Here is an 18840-nt window from a genome sequence, read left to right as displayed (position 1 = left end):
AAAACAATGGCCAACTCAATTTAACCAGTTAATAAGTGGTTTGTGACTGATTTGGATCACAAAAACAGCATGCATATGAAGACCAGAGCAGACCAATGAATCTGCTCCTAAAATGTCGCTATATCAAGTTCAATTTGCAACCTCCATATAGTTAAAATCATTGACAATCTGTTCACATTGAGCATTTGAAATGCATATTGGCTTGTTTAACTGTTCTGTTAGCTATAAGCATTGCTTTCAGTTAAACAATATTGGCACTGAAGCCTGAGAGGATGCGGTATTTCAAAACTATACTAAAGGTCTGAGTAGAGAGCAATCACTTTTGCTCAGATGTACAAAGTCATCATTCAGAGAGTGACTTTATATCACAATTTTTGCAAGTGTGTATTTCTAGTTTCGTAGATTCCAATTATGGATAGGTTTACTAATATGGTTAGCAGAAGAAGGGAACAACTGATCTCAGGATCTTAATATAAAAGGTTCTGAATAGGTATTGGTTATCAAAAAGGGTGACACAAGCGAGTGGCAAAAATCTCTGAGGAATGCAACAAATTACTAGCCAAGTGTCAATTTTTCAACTACCCCAAGAGGATAACTCTATATCATGTGATCACAAGACTTGTCTGCATCAAATTACATATTTAAGTTCCTCTTGCTAAAGGATGTGTGAAACATTCAGATGGGTATCAATATTTACAAGCGTTTTAGGGCAAACTTCTACTATGCTGCTAAAACATCTCTGTGGAACTACCATGATTTGTAGATAGATGCATGTTTGGATAAAATGGTTTAGACAGAGATAATCCTGCCTTGAGTGGAGGTGGGACCAGATGACTACCTGAGGTTCATTGCACCCTTATTTTTCTAGGATTCTATGAAATACCCCAGCACTCTGGCACAAACCCAACATACTTTTAAGGCCGACTTCACTTCACTCTAGTCACTGACTTTCTTCACTGTCAGAGGCCTCCTGAAATCACACTTCCCACCTGCATCCAGCTGGTAAAGAAGGGTGGAGTGGCATAGAAGTGATTAGTAATCAGTTTGTTCATATATTACCCTGTCCAGTGCAAACCTATCTCCTCTCACTTGTATTGTTGCAAGGCAAAATCCTAACCCTGTTACTAAAGGTGAAGTTAAAATGTTACACTTAGACTGTACTAAATCTGTGAAATGGTAAGTGTTATTAAAGTTAGAACATAATGGGTGCATCGACATGTGCAATTAATGTGACTAAATAAACCCTGACGCAATTTGAGCTGGAGTAAACTAATCCAAATGTCATTGTCCACATGTGCATTTAAGTAATTTACTCTGCTGTTGGATAGTACCTGTGTCTGATGGGACTCTCCTACACTGGAGTAAATTAATCTATTGAACCCTAACTGTGGTACATGTATAGATGGTGATGCTTTACTGTACAATAAATTAGTCTACTGCACAGTAAAGTGCACATGCAGATTTGCCCACTGTGAACAGTCTCAGGTTAACTTGCTTCCATTTCTTGCCTACACAGCTCTGGCTTGCCATTAGAGGGCTGGCAAGCAGGGACATGGCTAGGAGCCAAGACACCTGGGCTCTATTCCTGCTTGTGGGGTGAGGGGGTGCTGGGAGTGGTGCATCCTGGGATGCTAGAAGACTGCAAATTGCTGTGAAGCCGGCTGAAGTTTTCCTAACATGAGCTAGGTAGCATGTCCCAGACTTAAGCCTTGCCTGAAGTGGCATAAGTTTGAGAAGCTCAGAGGGTACCTAGCACAAGTTAATGAGCTTTATACAGATGCTTCTGTTTTAAGTGCCCTTAGTATGGTCTAAGTGTAACCTTACTCCAAAAGGTGTAATCCAGAAGAATGGTATTTCTCCAGATATACATCGGTATATCCATAAGACCACTGATATATTTCATGAGGACTTCCTTTATGCTGAAATCATGTTGCAATCTGTTAGGTAGATGCAATGGTCCCTGTTGAAGTCCCAAGTCCTGCAACAATATCATCAGTATCAAGTAGGAATGAGATGGAGCTGTCTTAGCAGAGGCTGAAGCTCCTTAAAAACTTGAGAGAATTTGAAAAGAATGGGAGAGCCCTGTGATTCCACATGTAAAAATAGGATGTGCTTTTTAAGGTGCACAAACTCCCCACATAAAGAATGTAAGAATGTTGGCCTAAATCATATCTCACCTGTAATCTGCCTGAGCAATACCACTCATGCAAAAGGCAGGAGGTCTTCCTCCTTCCTCTTGCTGCTCTTGTGATTTAGTCTAAAGGTGATGGCACATTATGAAAGTTAAAACATGTTAATGAGATATCAGGGATTTCACCAGGTTCCTGCCATTCCTCAGGACAACAGCACATGCCCACCAATATGTATTTAGAAGTTTGTCTTGTCCCACTCATGGCTGGAACATCTTGAGGATCTGATGAGAAAGCAATTCAGTGTGGCTTTTCTAGAATTCACCACCAAGACTGTCAGCTATTGAAGACTTGCCACTGGGCAGACTTACAACTACACTGTCAGTCTTTTGATTGTTGCTTCAGTTTTTAATTTGATTTTCTCTTTTGTAAAATGCTGCAAAGAAACTTTCTAGCGTATTAAAACCATTCCTAAAGGCTGGCACTCCCAAATTTCTGATACAAAGCAGAACACATTGTGGGGCCCATGGGTGGCTCCACAAGCTGGATGGTGTGGTCCTGTGTGCTAGATCATGCTGGCACATGACGTTCACTCTGCACCTGGATATGGCCTTACACCACTCCTATGATTGTCTCTCTCTTTCTATCCCGACAAGCCTTGAATCGGATTAGCAGTGTGCTCTAATGATAGTCTTTCACACTCAAAAGCTCTCTGGAGCTGCTGCCATCACTCTCTGTGGCTTGCCAGACAGCATGGCATTTTTCAGCCTCCTGGTTTTTTATACAACCAGAGAAATCCTCATCAGATTTATTATGCTCCTCCTTCTACTCTTGTAATGGTTGCTATGACAGCAATGGTACCACATGCATTGTACCTGGAAATATAGCAGGACTGGCACTTGCTAGTCCAGCAAGCCACCCCAGGGTAGGTATGTGATCCATAGGATGCTGGAATCTGGGTTGAAGAATCCATGTTAAAGGATCCCTCATTAAGCACTGGTGAGGCCACATCTGGATGACTGTGTCCAGGTTTGGGTTCCCCAGTACAGAAATGATGTAGACAAATTGGAGAGCCCAGCAGAGGGCAAAGAAAATGGTTCAGGGGTTGGGGCACATGACTTCTGAGGAGCGGCTGAGGGAACTGGGTATATTTAGCCTGCAGAAGAGAAGACTGAGAGGAGATTTAATAGCAGCCTTTAGAACCCACCTTCAGGTAGTTAAAGAAGATGGAGCTGGACTGTTCTCGGTGGTGGCAGATAACAACAAGGAGCAATGGGCTCAAGTTGCAGCAAGGAAAGTTTAGGTTAGATATTAGGAAAACCCTTTCCCATGATGAGGGTAATAAAGCACTGGAACAGGTTACCCAGAAAGGTTGTGGAATCTCTGTTCTTAGAGGTTTTTGAGACCTGGCTATACCCCAAAGCCTTGGCTGGGATGATCTAGTTGGGGCTGGTCCTGCATTGAGCAGGGGGTTGGACTAGATGTCACTTCCTGCCATCCCTTCCAACCCTAATTTTCTTTAATTCTATAATTCCATGTTGCCTAACTATCCTTCTCCCAAGCCTCAGTTTCTACGGATGCCCCTAAATCTATAGCTCTTAATCCTATAGAGTGCATACACACATCTAAGTCAACTTAAAATAAGGCAAATTAACTCAGTCAACTTAAGTTAAGCCATGTCAGGACATACACATGTACAGCTCCTTGTCATGGTGGCAGCCATCTTGTGATACATGGCAATATTAGCTAATGAGACTCATGATAATACAATTTGGAAGTGTATTATCTTGTGCTGCTCCATGTACATGTATATGTTCTGACAGTTAAGTCAACTTAAGTGTCAGAAGGTAAATATATGTGTACACCCCCATAGAGAGCAATTGAGGGCAAGGCCACCAGAGGGGCATATTGGAAGAAAGAAGCACATACGCAAAACCCAAAGGGCCACTCTGATGCCTTGCTCCTCATGGGATAAATCCTTGTCCTAAAGGATTCCCCCACATGACTAAGGAAAGGAGATCTGTCTGGGGGCAGGAGTTGCATATGCTGGCAGACAGGCATAAACCACTGCTGCCCTTCTACAAAGGGCCCACACAGGAACTGATGCTTGGTTTTAGCCCAGCTGAGCTGCCCCCTGCCTATGCCAATGTACCACAGTCAGGGTCCCACTGCATTTGGTCAGACTAGTCATGTAGTAAGGCATCAGTCAGCACAAGCAAGACTGGACATAAGTAGGCCTCTGTTAATACACTTCTTAGCAGACTCTAAAACCCCATTTTTTCTCCCATGAAGGAGAAATTCATCAGATTTCCCCTGGAAACTCAGAGATTGTGCTTGCAAATAATACAGCCCTAGCTTTCTTGAGACTGTATGCCTGGTGTGGAATGAAATAATTGTCGCTGTCTCTCAGCTCTTTGGAAATACAAAATTTACCTTGGCAGTGCTTCTGAGCTGGTGAGCAGAGGGTGCCCAATATTAACCCATGTCACTTTCTAGCTCCTAAATCTTCCTTGTTTTCTGCACTGATGTCTCACTTCCAGAAAGGCTTAGAGTACGTGTAACACAACTTAAAAACAAGTGGGTGGGAGGGAATGTTACACCAAAAAACCAAAACAAATGATCCAGGGATTATTTATCCAGTCCTAAGTATAGAAGGAAAATACAAGGACTAAAGCTGTCGAAGACCAGGTGTCATGAAATGATACTACCTATAGGTATAGTGGGCACAAATCGTAACCCCCCCCCCCCGTAACAGGGCAGGGAAGGGATGAGAGAAGGGTGTAGCTGTTTTGGTCACCCCTTCTTGGCACAGGCTTTGAAATAGAGTCAGAAGACTTCTGGAAGACATGTTAACTCTTCTGGCACTGTCTAATAACAAGGGGCTTGCAGCAAGGTGTTCATGCCACTGCACCTCTTCCAGGTGGACATTTCCCCTCTGGGGGTCTGTGTCCAGGTTCCCACAGTAAGTCAAGCCCATAGCATACCAGAAACATACACAGGATCAGGCAGTTCCCAGCACAAAATACTTAAATTTAACTAGGCAAGACAGATAACAAGTGTCAGAGGAAGCTGAGGTAGGGTGATGGTAAGCAACTCACGCAAAGGCAAAGAGCAGGCAAGTGGCAGAGCCAGGAGTATGACTCAGCTCCCCGAGACCCTGCTCATTCCCTGTCACTATTCCCATTAAAATCCACTAGCCAAAATAGGGCGCTTGTACACGTGACAGATTGAATGACAAGCATGAACACACCTTAGAGTGACTGTTGTGTCACTTCCCATCCTGGCAGCAGGGCATCCCTTGGCTCTTAGCCAGTCAGACCAACTTGCTTGTCCCCCCTCTCCCTCATACAGTGCAGTAGAGAAGGCTCAAGTGGAAGAGGTGAAGGAGGAAGACAATATGGAAGATAATTTTGGCTTCATCTCTCATAAACTAAGCATAACCTGAGGCATGAATAGGGCAGCTGTCTGTGTCCTTAGCAATAAGGACTGTTAGAGGCAGTGACAAATTGCAATGCTACCTTGTCCACAGGTATTAGCATTTATGATTCCCTGCCTCCACCCCCCCCAAGGAATGACTGTCTAAGAAATCTGGAAGTGTGGAGGATGCTCGATTCCCCCAGTGCAACACTGTGCAAATACTCCAGTAATGCAAGATTTGTCAGGACCTACAAACAGCACTTTTCTGGAGTGGACTCAGTGCTCCCACTTGCTGATAGGGAGAGAAACTCCCTGATTCATCTGGTTCCCTCAAAAAAGGAGGAGCACAAGGATGAGAAGCAGTGGAGATCCTCTTATCAGGGGACTTATTGCACTCATCCAAAAACAGAGAAATAGTGAGTACAAGTGAGCAAGCATCAAGTCTGGAGCTAGGGATCTTATGGGATCAGATTAATCTCTCTCAGGCTGGGAGGTTGACTTTCCAGTGTTACCAATTTTGGGCATCTTGCCTTGCTTTGTTGATGTTGTTTTGGGCTTCATAGCCTTTTAGGAATCCCTATTTCCTAACCTTCCCCTTCTTCTATTACAGGGACCTGGTTCATGGGATTGAGTTAGTCAAACCAGAAAAGGTAGTGTCCAGCACTATTCCCTAAGGGCTGTTATTATGCACAGGCATCCACATTTTGGAAGGCAAGTCCAACCTGAATTCTTGCCAGCTGGAACGGTTTTCAGGCACCAAAAAGGTAGTGACAAGAGCCCCTTCCTTCACTATCTGGGTCAGTTTTTAGGGGAATATTGGCTAGGGCATCGAAATACCTAGCCCTGCATCTTCATGCTCTTTTTGGTTTCAGAGACAATAGTTTTCCTTTTGGCTCCCACTTCCCTTCCATCTGAAAAACTTGTTACCGTCAACAGCGGAAGAGGCAAAAGCCAGAGCTTCTAAGCCTCCGCAGGGTCCTAGAAGTACAAAGGGTACCTGGGAGGTCGACTTCAGTCTGCCCTTTTATTCCTTGCCCCTCTTAGCCTCTTTGCCAGTGCCATGGTCTACCACTTTATTTCATGGCACCGAATGCCATTTTGGAGATCATCCACTTATTCTAACATAATAAAGAGCTTAGTCTTTCTGTCTGTAACACCTTTTGGCCATCTGCACATGCGCCGCTGAGATGGCAGGTGGTGATTGGCTGCGCGGGCCCGGGCTGCACAGGCCCAAGTTTAAGCCATGTCTGGGGAAGTTTGTGGTGGTGGCAAACATGCCCCAGGCACCTGAGCAGTGGGGCTTCCCAATGCCTCCCTGCCTGACAGTGAAGTAGAGGGGTCACGGTGGTGGCAGCCCCCACCACTCATCCTCAATGCCCCCCAGAACAGCTGGAAGGGACGGGGAGGTGGCAGGCAGGCAGGCAAGGAAGGAAGGAGTGGGGTGGGAGGAGGCGAAGGAGGGGTCATGGTGGTGGCTGTTGTTGAGATCAGGCAGTGGGGAGGGAGAGAAGGGAGCGGGAAGCGGGGCCCGACAGCAACCTGGTAGGGAGGGAGGCTGTGTGGGCCCGGGATGGGGGGAGGCGAAGGGTGGGGAAGGGTCATGGTGGCAGCTGTTGTTGGGGCCAGGCGGCAGGGAAGAAAGAAGGGAGGGAAGCAGGGAGGGGAGGGGAGGAGAAGTGGGGTCATGATAGTGGCACCCCCCCCCAACACCCCCACCCACCACCCAGCCCCAACAACAGCCGGCAGGGAGGGGGAGGTGGCGGGAAGCCTTGCTGCAAAGTGGGGACTAGAAGCCTCCGTGCCAGAGGCTGGAGGAGGAGGCAGCGGTGACGGAGGGAGTCTTTACATGGCCAGCCCCAAAAAAGTGAGCAGGGAGCAAGGGCAGGCCATGTAAACACTCCCTGAAATCTGTCATTCTTGACAGGTAATTAGCTAGTATATATATGATTCCCATACATACACGATGCACTTTTGTTCCAGACGACTTCACCAACACCGGCTTGGCCTGTTCAGTGATCACTTTTGTGAGACGTATCACTCCAAAGAGTTTTTGATTCCTTATTGAAGGTAAACTATTAGATATGTGCCAAAGCTATTGAGGAAATAGTTTCTATCTGAGACACTTCCTTTAACTACACAAGAAAGATGGCCTCCATCTTATTATGCACCCCCCTTTCTCTGCAGGATTGATTTAGTGTCCATAAACAACGCTCATTTCACAACAGTGCATTGAAAATATCTGCTTTATTGTGCAGTGCACTATCATTATCCCTCCATTGTTTTCTCTTCTGCCTCTCTGAACACATTTACAGGCAGTCCTTGACTTAAAACTTTTCAAATTACAATGTTTCACACTTACAACATTTATAAATTGACACCCTGCTTCAACTTTGACGTCAGTTTTGACTTTACAACACTTGATCCAATGCTATGCCATGCCAGCAAACAAGTTCGCTGCATCGCCCATCTCCTTGGAGAACATCTGTCGAGTACAAAATTCTGGGGCATTTTTGGTGAAAGTAGGGTAATCAGGCCTTGGTTCAGGAACCAATCCCCCATTTATAACATTGTTTCTTATGAGAAAATTGGTTCCGAGTTACAACGTTTTGACTTAAGATGCTGTTTTCAGGAACCAATTGTGTCGTAAGTCTGAGGACTGCCTGTACATGCATTTGCAGGTGGACAAGTGGTTGATTTTTGCCTACATGTATCAAGTGTTAGAAGATTCTTTGTAGAGAACTTGAAGTTTGTCCGAATCTCGTGGCCTGACAATAAAGTGGGAAAAGCTCAGATGTCAGTCTGTATGATGAATGGTAAAGACCATAGTGTGATGAGGACCATCCAAATGACAATTTCACAATGAATTGCAAATTGGAATCAAGAAAAATATAGAACTATTGAAGCAACAGATCTTTTAAGAATGATCTTCATCCATGAGTATACAATGGTGAAATGAAGAAACCCATAACTTTCTACCCCTCATCTGTGGCTTCCTCAGAGCAAGATGCGTTGTCTAACAATAAGCACATCTTCTATCATCTCTAGTTCTGTTTCTAACATTTTTCATGTGATTCCTAATGTGCTTTTGCTCCACCACTCTTTCTAGTTTGCTATTATTCCAGTTTGCTCTTAACTGAACCAAAAATCAAGACATCTAGATGACATCTAAGCTGCTTCTAAAAAAAAATACGAAATACCTATATGTGCATGCGAATGGACACACAGGGCCAGATCCTGGTCTTCCTACTAGGCATCTAAGCTGACTTATGCACCTAAGTGTGATTCTATTCCAACCTGCTAAAATCCTGAAAATCCATTAATGCATCTACTTTTGTAAGACAAGGTTCTTTAGGTAGACGTGATATCTTTTATTAAATCAAGTAAATAGTTGGAAAAATTGTTCTTTGCAAGCTTTTGGGTACAAACACCCTTCTTTGGGCATAGGGAGTCTGCTGGTGTGTGTGTGCTCTTCTGGGTAGAAAAGCAAAACTCTAGAACCCTTGGTTCAAAGATGATATCTTTTGTTAGACCAACTAAGACTGTGCATCTCCTGGGTAGATACATTTCTATTTTTGTAATACATGTTATCTGACTTTTAAGACTGTCACAAAAGAGAAGGGAGGAGGAAGAAAACCCACCCACTTTTCATATTAACAGTTTTTCAGCGACTTAAGCAACAGGGCAAATCAAAAATCACCTTTATGAATGCAAGAGGTGAAATAAAATGTGGCCTGAGGTGTGCTTTCTGGGATCTGAGATGAAAAATAGAGCTGGCTGGATTTTTTTTTTTTGGTTTTTTTTGTTTGTTTGTTTGTTTGTTTTGTTTTTTAAAGAAAATGTTGAGAAAATGGGGGAGGAATGACATTTTGTCACAATTTTCAGTGGAAAAATGTTGACTCTCCTTTCAAAAGAAAGAAAAGTTTAAACTCCCCAAAAAGGAAGTTTTCCATTTCTGAAATCCCTTTATTTTTGGTGGAAACCCTCCCCTGAAAAGTACAGAATGTGAATATTTATGGTTAAACACTGACAAAATATTTTTTGACAAGGCTAAAATCCAAAAATATTTCAATTTTCAAGTCAAAGATTTTGCTTCTTGACTTTTTCTGGTGAAAAATTGAGACTTTATGGAAAGCAGGAAAAAAATGAGGACACCCCAATTTTCCATCATGGTAACTCTTTTCATTTAGCCTTTGTGCAAACCATAGCAGCAGTGGAGCCAATATGTAATTCTGTTGTGAATACCATAACGAGTATTATGTAATAATCTATTGATATGCAGCCTGGTAATTGGAGACACGGAATGCTTAGCATGCCCTATAAATAATGCTTAAATCCTGCGTGAAGAAGCAGGGATAAAAGGGGGCTACCCAGACAAGAACATCTAGGTATGTACTTCAAAGGCTTATTGGTTTGAGAGATTCTGACTGCCAGCAAATTGCAAACTTGGTTCAACATTGATGCTGTTACAAGATGAAAGGGCTACAAAATGTTTAAAAGAGTCTTGATCCCTCCAAAGGGGATGGGATCTCTTGCCAACAGCTTTCTAGGGATATAGGTTGACAGACAGCTTCTGTGGAGGAATCTGTAGGGATGGAATCTTCTTGGATCCAGGGAACAATAAGCTTTAAAGAAAAGCTACTTACACACACACACAGTGTGTTTTATTGTTTTACAGACGCGCTCTCTCTTAGAATAATAAAAAAATAGGGCTGGAAGAAAAGTAAGGAGACCATGTTCCTTCAACCCTCTGCTTGTCTAAACCAGTCCAGACCAGTGTTTGTCTAACCTGCCCTTCAAAATGTTCAAGGGTGGAGATTTCATGGCCTCTCTAGGCAACCTGATCTTAAGTGCTTTTGTTCTAAGTATGCAAAAATTTGCTTTAAGGAAACCGCTTTGTTTCTGTTTGCCATGGTCTTTGCCTTAGCAGAAACAGGACTTCTGGGTCTGAGCCTGTCAAGACCTGTTGAGGTGATTACAACTGATATGCAAGGGACTGCAAGATGGGTCCCAGTCAAAGTGGGAGAGCTGTAGGATTCTACCCCCATGGAAGCACTCGCTCTAGGTCAGAGATGAGCGTGCACTCAAGAGTATTCAGAGAAAGGGTTCACTTGATAACCATGACCTAATCTTTTAGGGAATTTAGGAAACCATTAGGTGGAAACAAGGTGAGAGGAAAAAGCTAAAAAGAATAAAATTTCTCCTGCAAGCTATATTTATGAGAAGATAGCCAGATGGCAGAGAGATTAAAAGCTATCAGCTGTAGTGAGAGATGATGCCTAAAAATATATCATTGTCACTATCCAGGTCGGACATTGGGCACCTCTGCCTTTCCGAATACCATGCAGATTGAGCTTTCCAGGTACTTATTGACTGTCTACCAGCCAATCCACAAACCAAGCAGAGATTTTAATTTCACTTGAAACACCTGCTTGCCCTGTTCCATTTCAACCTATCCCTTCTCTTTCCTACCTAAGTAGGCATGTCCCCAGCTATTCCTTCCAAGTTATCATAGCTGCCTTCCCCAGATTTCCTCTCTGCCCAAGATCCTGTTATGGCATATACTGAAAATGTTAAACAGATTAAATTCAAGACAATGATTTAGTTTTACACTTGTGAAGAGCTTTAAAAGATGGAAAACCCTCCAGATCAGTGGTTTTCAAACCTTTATTAGACTTGAGGCACCCCTCAGAAATAGCCAGCTCTTAGCTTTCATTCTTTTTTTTTAGACTACAGAAAAATTAGAGAGCAATTCTTCTGTTGCAAAGGACTCAGAAAGACCACACCAGGTCAGAGTGTTTTTTAATACTTTGGATTTCCATGTGAGAACTCTTGGTTTATCTTGCGAATGCTGTTTGCTCACCTAACAGTGCTAATATTGTACAGCACCCTTGAAAGGATCTCAAGGCATCACACTGGTTGAGAATTGCAGCTCTAGATTAACAATATCTTTAGGGCTTGATATCTTCAAAGCAATTTTAAAACATTAAACTAATTGATTTTTCCATGTGGATGCAATATTGGATGAGATTCACTGCCCAGTTCTGCCACAGACCCCTCTTAATCACAGGCAAGTGACTTATCCTTCTATGCCTCACTCCCTGTCTTTACAATGGGGTTAATACCCCCTTCTCTTGAAATGGGGTAATTAAACAATACAGTTCATTAATGGACATGACGTATTGCCCCAAGCCTATGGTAATCAGAGCTATATACAGCCCCATGATCCCGGCAACACTTTTATCAATAAGATTAACTTTACACATGGGAATAGATTAACTAGATGAACTCACATGAGATTAACTCTCTCTCACTCATGTTTGCAAGACTGGGGCCTAGGTACCTAGAGAAATGAATATGGTAGAATAATTATATTGATTTTAATCACAAGGTTTGGAAGAGGAGATGGTTCATTCTTAAACCTGCAGTTCCTGGAGTCCCCTGAGCAGTACCTTTTAATTTTTAAAAAGTAAGCTTCCAGCCTGCCTGCTTGTCCAGACAAACTTGCAGATACAACTCAAGTAAAGCTAAAAGTCCTAAAAACCAGAAAAGAAATAAAAAGCCAAGCTTTTTACTTTTTGCTAAATCACATGATTTTGAGCTAATCTTGTGACTTTGGAAAGCTGGCTTCCTGATCTTCAAATTGTTGTAATCACAAGCAAGGATACCAAAAGAAATTACTGCCATTGGATGTTAATGCCCTTTTCCCCATGCAGAACTCTCTAAATTAGACAGTTTAACTAAATGCTGTTGGAAAACAAGAAAAAAAAACCCTTCCCTTTCTTGCTTTGATCAATCTTCCCCTAATACTGAGTTTTAAAGGCAGCTTTCCCTTGGTGGAAGCAATGCAGCTTGTATCACAGCCACTAGATGGAAGCAAAAACTCACTGATGGCATCCTGAGGGAGTCATGGCCTGAATTAGTCTTGCACTGTCTGCTATGATGGACTTTCTCTATTATAGGCAGTAAATTGAACCATTTCATTGTCTGGAAGAATTTTCTGCGGTTTTCCATCCAGAGGCCCATGATAACAAATTCTGCTCCAGAGTTTCAAGGAGACAGGAGGAAGATAAAGGAGAGTAATAGTGCCCGCCTGTCCTGTGCCCCATGGCACAAGATTTTCCTATCATGTGAAAGCAGTGCAATTGGGGACATGCCTATAGGGATGCTGTTTGAAGGGGCGGAGGGTTAATTGATGGGAGAACTTGAAACACCTCATCTGAGACATCGCAGCGTCGCTGACATCAGAGACAGAAAAGGCCTGTTCGGTCACCTTGTCCCTGTCCCTGCCAGAACAGTATTTGACTTTACCCTGTTCCTGGGTGCCCTAGTCAGGCTGGACTTAAATGTCTCAGACATGGGGGGTCCCCATCACTTCCCTGGGGAAATGGTGTTACTGGGTAGAGGACCTGAGCAGCAGGAGATTTTTCCCCCACTCTGTTTTCTCTAATTTTCCTGTTGATTAATCACACCCCCAAGTCTCTCTCAGTGGTATTTATTAATCCTTGGGTACTTGATGGTTTTTTGCATTGGTTCTAGGCTTTTTGCTGTCTTCAGCAAGTAGCTTGCCACACCCACCCCAGGCCCAATGCCCCATCAGATACAGAGGGGATGAATGCTCTTGAAATTGTAATGCTCATACAGACCAAAAGACCTGGCAAGTTTGTTGTTCCTATTCAATGCCATAGGGATCCTGCGTGGTACGGCTCCATGACAGAACCATCCCCGCATATCTCCTTTCTGCCACTGTTTAGCCAAGCTTTACATACTTAGGCCTTTCGCTCTTTCCAGGCCATTTCATATTTTTTGTTGTTCTTCCCTGGATTCCCTCCTTTTTATTGACATGCAGGACTCTTGTCAGTCGATAACAGCTAGGCGAGTGATGAACTACACTGTACACACAGTTAAGCTACATGAAAACATGCTCATCTTACTGTAACCTCCCGCTCCCTACCTCGACCTTTTCATTTATTTCATCCACCTGATGCATCTGCTTTAGACTGTAACCCTCATTAGTGCAAGGACCATATTTTTTTACACCGTTTGCTATGTCTATTATTGCTAACCAATAATTATTATTATTTTTGGTTAGCAATGGATAGATCTTGGAGCTCTTTTCTGTCTGAATAATGCTTTCCTTCAAAGAACTGGCTGGATTTTAGAGGCGAGTAAAGTGATTCTTTTATATATGGAACTTTGCAAATTGTATAGACAACTTTGCGGTGCTAGTACATCCGTTCCAATCCCTTCATCAGCTGATTTTATAACAGTGTTGCTCATTTTTGAAAGAGTGATGAAAGCTGCCAGCTATAGTTCTCCGATCGCTACAAAATGTACAGTAAAAAAATTAAAATATAAAACCCTATGAAAATGGAGAATTATATATAAATTTTTCTATCTGAGGACAGCATGCAAAAGAGAATGGGTGGCATGTGACAGACATAAATCACATCATTTAATATACTCTGGAAAGTGCTCAGGTACTGGGAAACACTGAAGGTATTATAAGAACAGAATAGAATAAATGGAATAGCACATAGCTATATACAGTCCAGTTGTGTGGGACTTCTAAATTAAGACTGGATCAAACACTAGGAAATGTATTATAGAGAAACATCACAATTACATGACTAGCTACTTCTCTTCCCTATCTGTGGCCTCCCTGAGTGGACTTTTTACAGATATATGGCCTTGTGTTTTTCACCTTTTTGCCTTAAAGTGGATCCTGGGTCCTGGGTTATAGTACTCTATGGATCAGCTGTGCCTACACCAATTAGACTGATGGAGTCTTCTCTTCAGGTGCTTTTGACTAGTGATAAACACATAAGAGCCTTCTCAAATCAAAGTTGTGATTAATTTTAACAATAGCAGCAAAGCAAAGCATAAGAAAAAAGAATTTCAAAGCAATAAATGATGCACATGCAAAGAGTGCAAACTGATCACAAGCACGTTTTAGCTGGAAATTAAGGTTTCTATGATTAGAAAAACAATGTTGTGGACATGCAAAGAACTGGGGACAAGCAACTGAATTGCTTCAAGACAGAGCTTGATAAGTTTGTGGAAGGGATAATGTGATAGAGTAAGGGAGTTCTTGGAGTGGTTATCACAGCATGTGATATGCGACCTCTAGCACTGTTTTCCCCAGTGAAAGAATTAAAAAGAAGCTCAAACTTTCCGTGGAGGATGTTTGGTAATACTATGCTACAGGGATTTTGCTGGACATCTATAGGCCATTGATTTTAAACCCATAAATGTCTTCTCCCCCTCCCCGTTTTGTTCTGTTTCACCTTCCTCGAAAAAACTGACCAGGAATAGAGGCAGAAGTTTAGCTTGGATGTACTGCTCCTCATGGCACCTCTGATCCTTGGTGCTGGATCTTGCTTGTGCATTCAGCATCAAACAAAAAGCCAGATTTGAGTTCGGAAAGGAATTCTCCCCCCAGGTCAGATTGGCAAGGATTGTTGAGGGTTTGGGGCTTTGCTTTCTCTATAGCAGTGGCTGTCATCCACTTCCTAAGATCACTGAAGAATACTGTAACCAAGAAAATTCCCCATCATTGCAATGAAAAGCCATTGGAGGTACCTCTGTTAATCCAGCCATAGAACATTTTACTTTATTTTTATACCATGCTTTGTGTCCTTGGTATGAAAGAGGCCAATGTAGATGTTCTTGGAGAGTCTTCATGACAAATGTAGACCTGTAAACACAGGGGACTGGGTTTAATAGCCTCCTCCTGCATTACATACATTTCTCTTACACCATCTATCCCTCTCTTCCTCTTGAGGAAGCTCACAATAAGTTAATTTTCCTAGATACTTGAGCATCCCTTTGCATGCCTCTGTCTATTCTGTAAAAACTAGAGCCTGGTGATTTGCAGGGTTGTGGGGTCTTTTTCCAGACCAAAAATGAATATTCAGGTTGACTGAAACCTGTTGTGAATTCATGTCAGTTTGGGCTAGTTACTGCTGTCAAGCAAAAAAAAGCAAAAGGCCTTGAAAATAAATGTTAAAGTGCTGAAATGCCTGCCGAAGGCATTTTCAGAAGAAAACATTTGTACTGATTTATTCTAAAATGACATCTTATTTTGAAATAACGTTTCAGTGTTGGTTTAAAAAAGAAATGTGTTCTACCCAAAACCGTTTTTTAACCTCCTTTTTAGTTTGTTTCACCATTTTTTTTTGTTTTGTTTTTTAAGTTTGGTTTGGGTAAACCCTACATATCCCCCCGCTTTTTTTTTTTTTTTTGGTCCAGCTCCTAAACGGAACCAAAAATTGCCATGCATGCATCTATATCATGAAGAGCCCCCAAGCCAGGTACTGATTTCTGGCTAGAGTGAGCCTTTTTAATACCGCTGGTTCTCAGCATTGGTAGAATAGGCTGTATAACTGGGCTGTAGGTTGAAAGATAGGAACTTCCCTGCTATGAGCTCAGGTATTTTCTCTGGGATGTTTACTCAGAGAAGTTTCATAAAAAAAGCCCTTGTTTTACCTTCCTCTCTGTTTTTTCTACCTGCCAGCCATTCAACTAAACTAGCAAAACTCATACACTAAATATCCCAACCACCTGCTTACAATATAGCATTACAGAACAACTCAACAGCTCTCAAAGGAAGCAGAAGTGCATCAGTAAAAAAGAAAACAGAACTCTTGTTAGACTCTTTTTTCCTCCCATTTGATCCCTGTATTCTATCCAAAAAGGAAGTGGGTGGGTGAGGCTTTCCCCTTTTATGACTACAGACCTAGAGAGGTGGACCAAAAGCAGTGTTTACAGCTGCTGAAAATTAACAGTAAGATTGGCAAGGATGTCAGGGATATGTTTAGAAAGAAGCTGCTAGAGTTGTCCTGTAACCCGGGAAATTAGGAGCTTCCTGTCTGTCCTAAGCCTATCCAAGTCTGAGGACAGGCTTATGTAACCCCCTAATAAAATATTGTCCTTTATGTTGCATTAACTCCTTGTTCATTTTGAGTGGAGTTGGCAAATTGTGGGTAACAAAGAATGCCCACAGGATGGCTCATACAAGTGTGTGGTTAATAGGTAACATGTGAGCCACTCAGCAAAAAGTCAGCCTGCCTGAGCACAGGCTCTTACTGTGGGGTGAATTGTGCCAGTCAGTTCGGGTGGATGCTACAACCCAGAGAATTGGTTAAACTTGCTGCTTAAAGCTTAGGCTTATGCCTAGACTTAAGTATTGCCTTTCATTTTAATTGTTTTGCTGCAGGTTTTGCAAAGAAAGCAAGAAAATTGTTCCCTTTAGAGAGCGAGTAGCTGGGGCTGTCTTAAGGATTCAGTGTCCTGTGGATTACCGGCGCTCAAATGGCTACCTGCAGAGTTTATCTACAAAGCATACCAGTGAGACGTTTAAAGACTGTTAGATTGTAGATTTATCACTCGCTGGATGCTTTCACTTGGTGCTAGCTTTGCAGCATATTTGTAGCTATATCTTGGTAAAGTATTTGGTGAGTGTTTCCTGTTTAATGTCATTGTCACCAGTGTTTATTTTACTGTATTCCTGTATGTTCAGTGTCTTGCTGTTTTTTTCCCCTTGCCCCCCTGCTCAGTAGTACCATACCAGGGCAAAATCTCTTGTGAATGCTTCCAGCAGGGGAAGAAGTTTACTTCCCAGGCAAAAAAAAAAAGTAGAGGGCTAGTTCCTAGGTCCTTCAGAGCCCAGTGATATTTGAAGATACAGGGGTGGCACTATGAATGTTGTCTACAGCTGAGTAGCACATACAGGCTGCTACTGAGATGGGGGTCCTGTTGGTCTAGCTGCTGTATATGAACAGAACTACAGACAATCTTTTCCCCCAGAAATGACTAACTTATGCATGGATCTGTTTTGTAGCCATGTTGGTCTGGGGAAAAAAGAGAAACGCAACTCTAAAACTCTTGATTCACGTATCGCAGCAGATCAGCAGCACAGCTGGGGACAGAAGCTGTGGTTCCTTGGTCTCAAATGCAGTGACTTACACTCTAGGCCACATTATCTCTGAGCCACCCAATGCCTTTGGTCTCTTGCGGTATTGCTGCTGCTCCCATGAAACACAGATCAAATAATGTCGTATTACAGGGGACAAGCCTGACAGCAGCTTCTGTAAGCATTGAACCAGAGAGGTGATGGTGAATAAGTGAGATGCAGTAAAACCCCCACACTTGAGAGAAGCAAGTGATCAGTTCTCTGATATCTGCAGAAAAGGACGAGACCGCTGCAATCACTTTCTATTGTTTCAGGTTTCCACTGGTGACTCAATAAGACCTCATGGTCAATGGTCATCTCCATGGATGTGTCACTGCTGTCCTTCAAAGTTACTCATCCACCGCTATTATCTGTGTGCCACCCTGAGATACAGAGCTTTTCACCTGTTAGTCATGTGCTTAAATTCAGCACAGCTCACTGGTAGTATGAGTTGAGTGTATACCAAACAAGAGTCTATCAAAATGTGTGTCTTCAGTCACAGTATAAAAAATAAGGCCAAGGTCTCATGGATGAAAAAGAGATCCTACCTTGGATTTGGGCCTAAGAAATCCCATCTAAAGATGTGCTCAATTGTGGGCTCATACAAACAATAGAAATAATTTCATCCAGGCTTTTGGGAAGGTATGTTTTCCCTTCCCTGAAACCATATCTAGTGAGTCTGTAAGTTAATAGTTCTATTGGGTACATGAATATGTTGTCTTACCAATATTTTTGTCATTTCTGCATGTTTTGAACTTCTTGATATCATTATGTCATTACATGGTTTCCAAGGTAACAAGAGAGAAGAATACTGTATAATTGGCTTGGATCTCACTTCATTAGCTCATTTCATTGAATCAGTTTGCTTTTCTGTCTCCATTTGCTCATTTGACTTCAAACTATGCAAGAACTATGCACCTACTATGCTTCTAACAAAAAAGGAAAATAGTTCCTGGCTTTTACTTGGAAAGTGACAAGAGTAGGAAACGGCCACTGAACAATTCCACTTTAAAACTTCACTTTTGAATGCTTTGAGCTTTCTTCTATGTTAAACCAGGTGAATAATATGGGGGGGGGGAGGGCATTCTAATTAAAAAAGTAGGAAATGTATAGCTATAATCCTTGAACCTTGATGGCTTTTTAATTGCATGCTGACTTCTTGGAAGAGTTCTATAGGCCAAGCTGTCCAGATGCCAAAGTATCGTCTACCAGTGAAATCCTGAATTTGGTAGTCCTTGTGTTTTGCCATTGTTAGTGCCTAAGTGGGCAAGTGCTGTCAACCCGCAAGCACTGGCTGTAGCATTCTGGATGAGAAACAGTGGGGATTTTTTGGATACCTTTTAT

The 18840-nt window shown here is 42.4% G+C and overlaps 1 long non-coding RNA gene across 1 annotated transcript; it reads right to left on the bottom strand.

Annotated features, from left to right (window-relative positions):
* Window positions 1-15001: 15001 nt before the first annotated feature.
* Window positions 15002-16220, bottom strand: LOC102374555. Its single transcript, XR_323489.1, has 3 exons — window positions 16115-16220; window positions 15169-15240; window positions 15002-15074 (listed from the first exon to the last, which is right to left on the bottom strand). It is a non-coding gene; the product is annotated as an uncharacterized LOC102374555 (long non-coding RNA).
* Between the last annotated feature and the right edge of the window lie 2620 nt (window positions 16221-18840).

Source organism: Alligator sinensis, unplaced genomic scaffold (genome assembly GCF_000455745.1).
Source record: "Alligator sinensis unplaced genomic scaffold, ASM45574v1 scaffold1086_3, whole genome shotgun sequence".
NCBI lineage: Eukaryota > Metazoa > Chordata > Crocodylia > Alligatoridae > Alligator > Alligator sinensis.
Note: the sequence above shows the minus strand (reverse complement) of the source record. Positions and strands in the feature narration are given on the sequence as shown.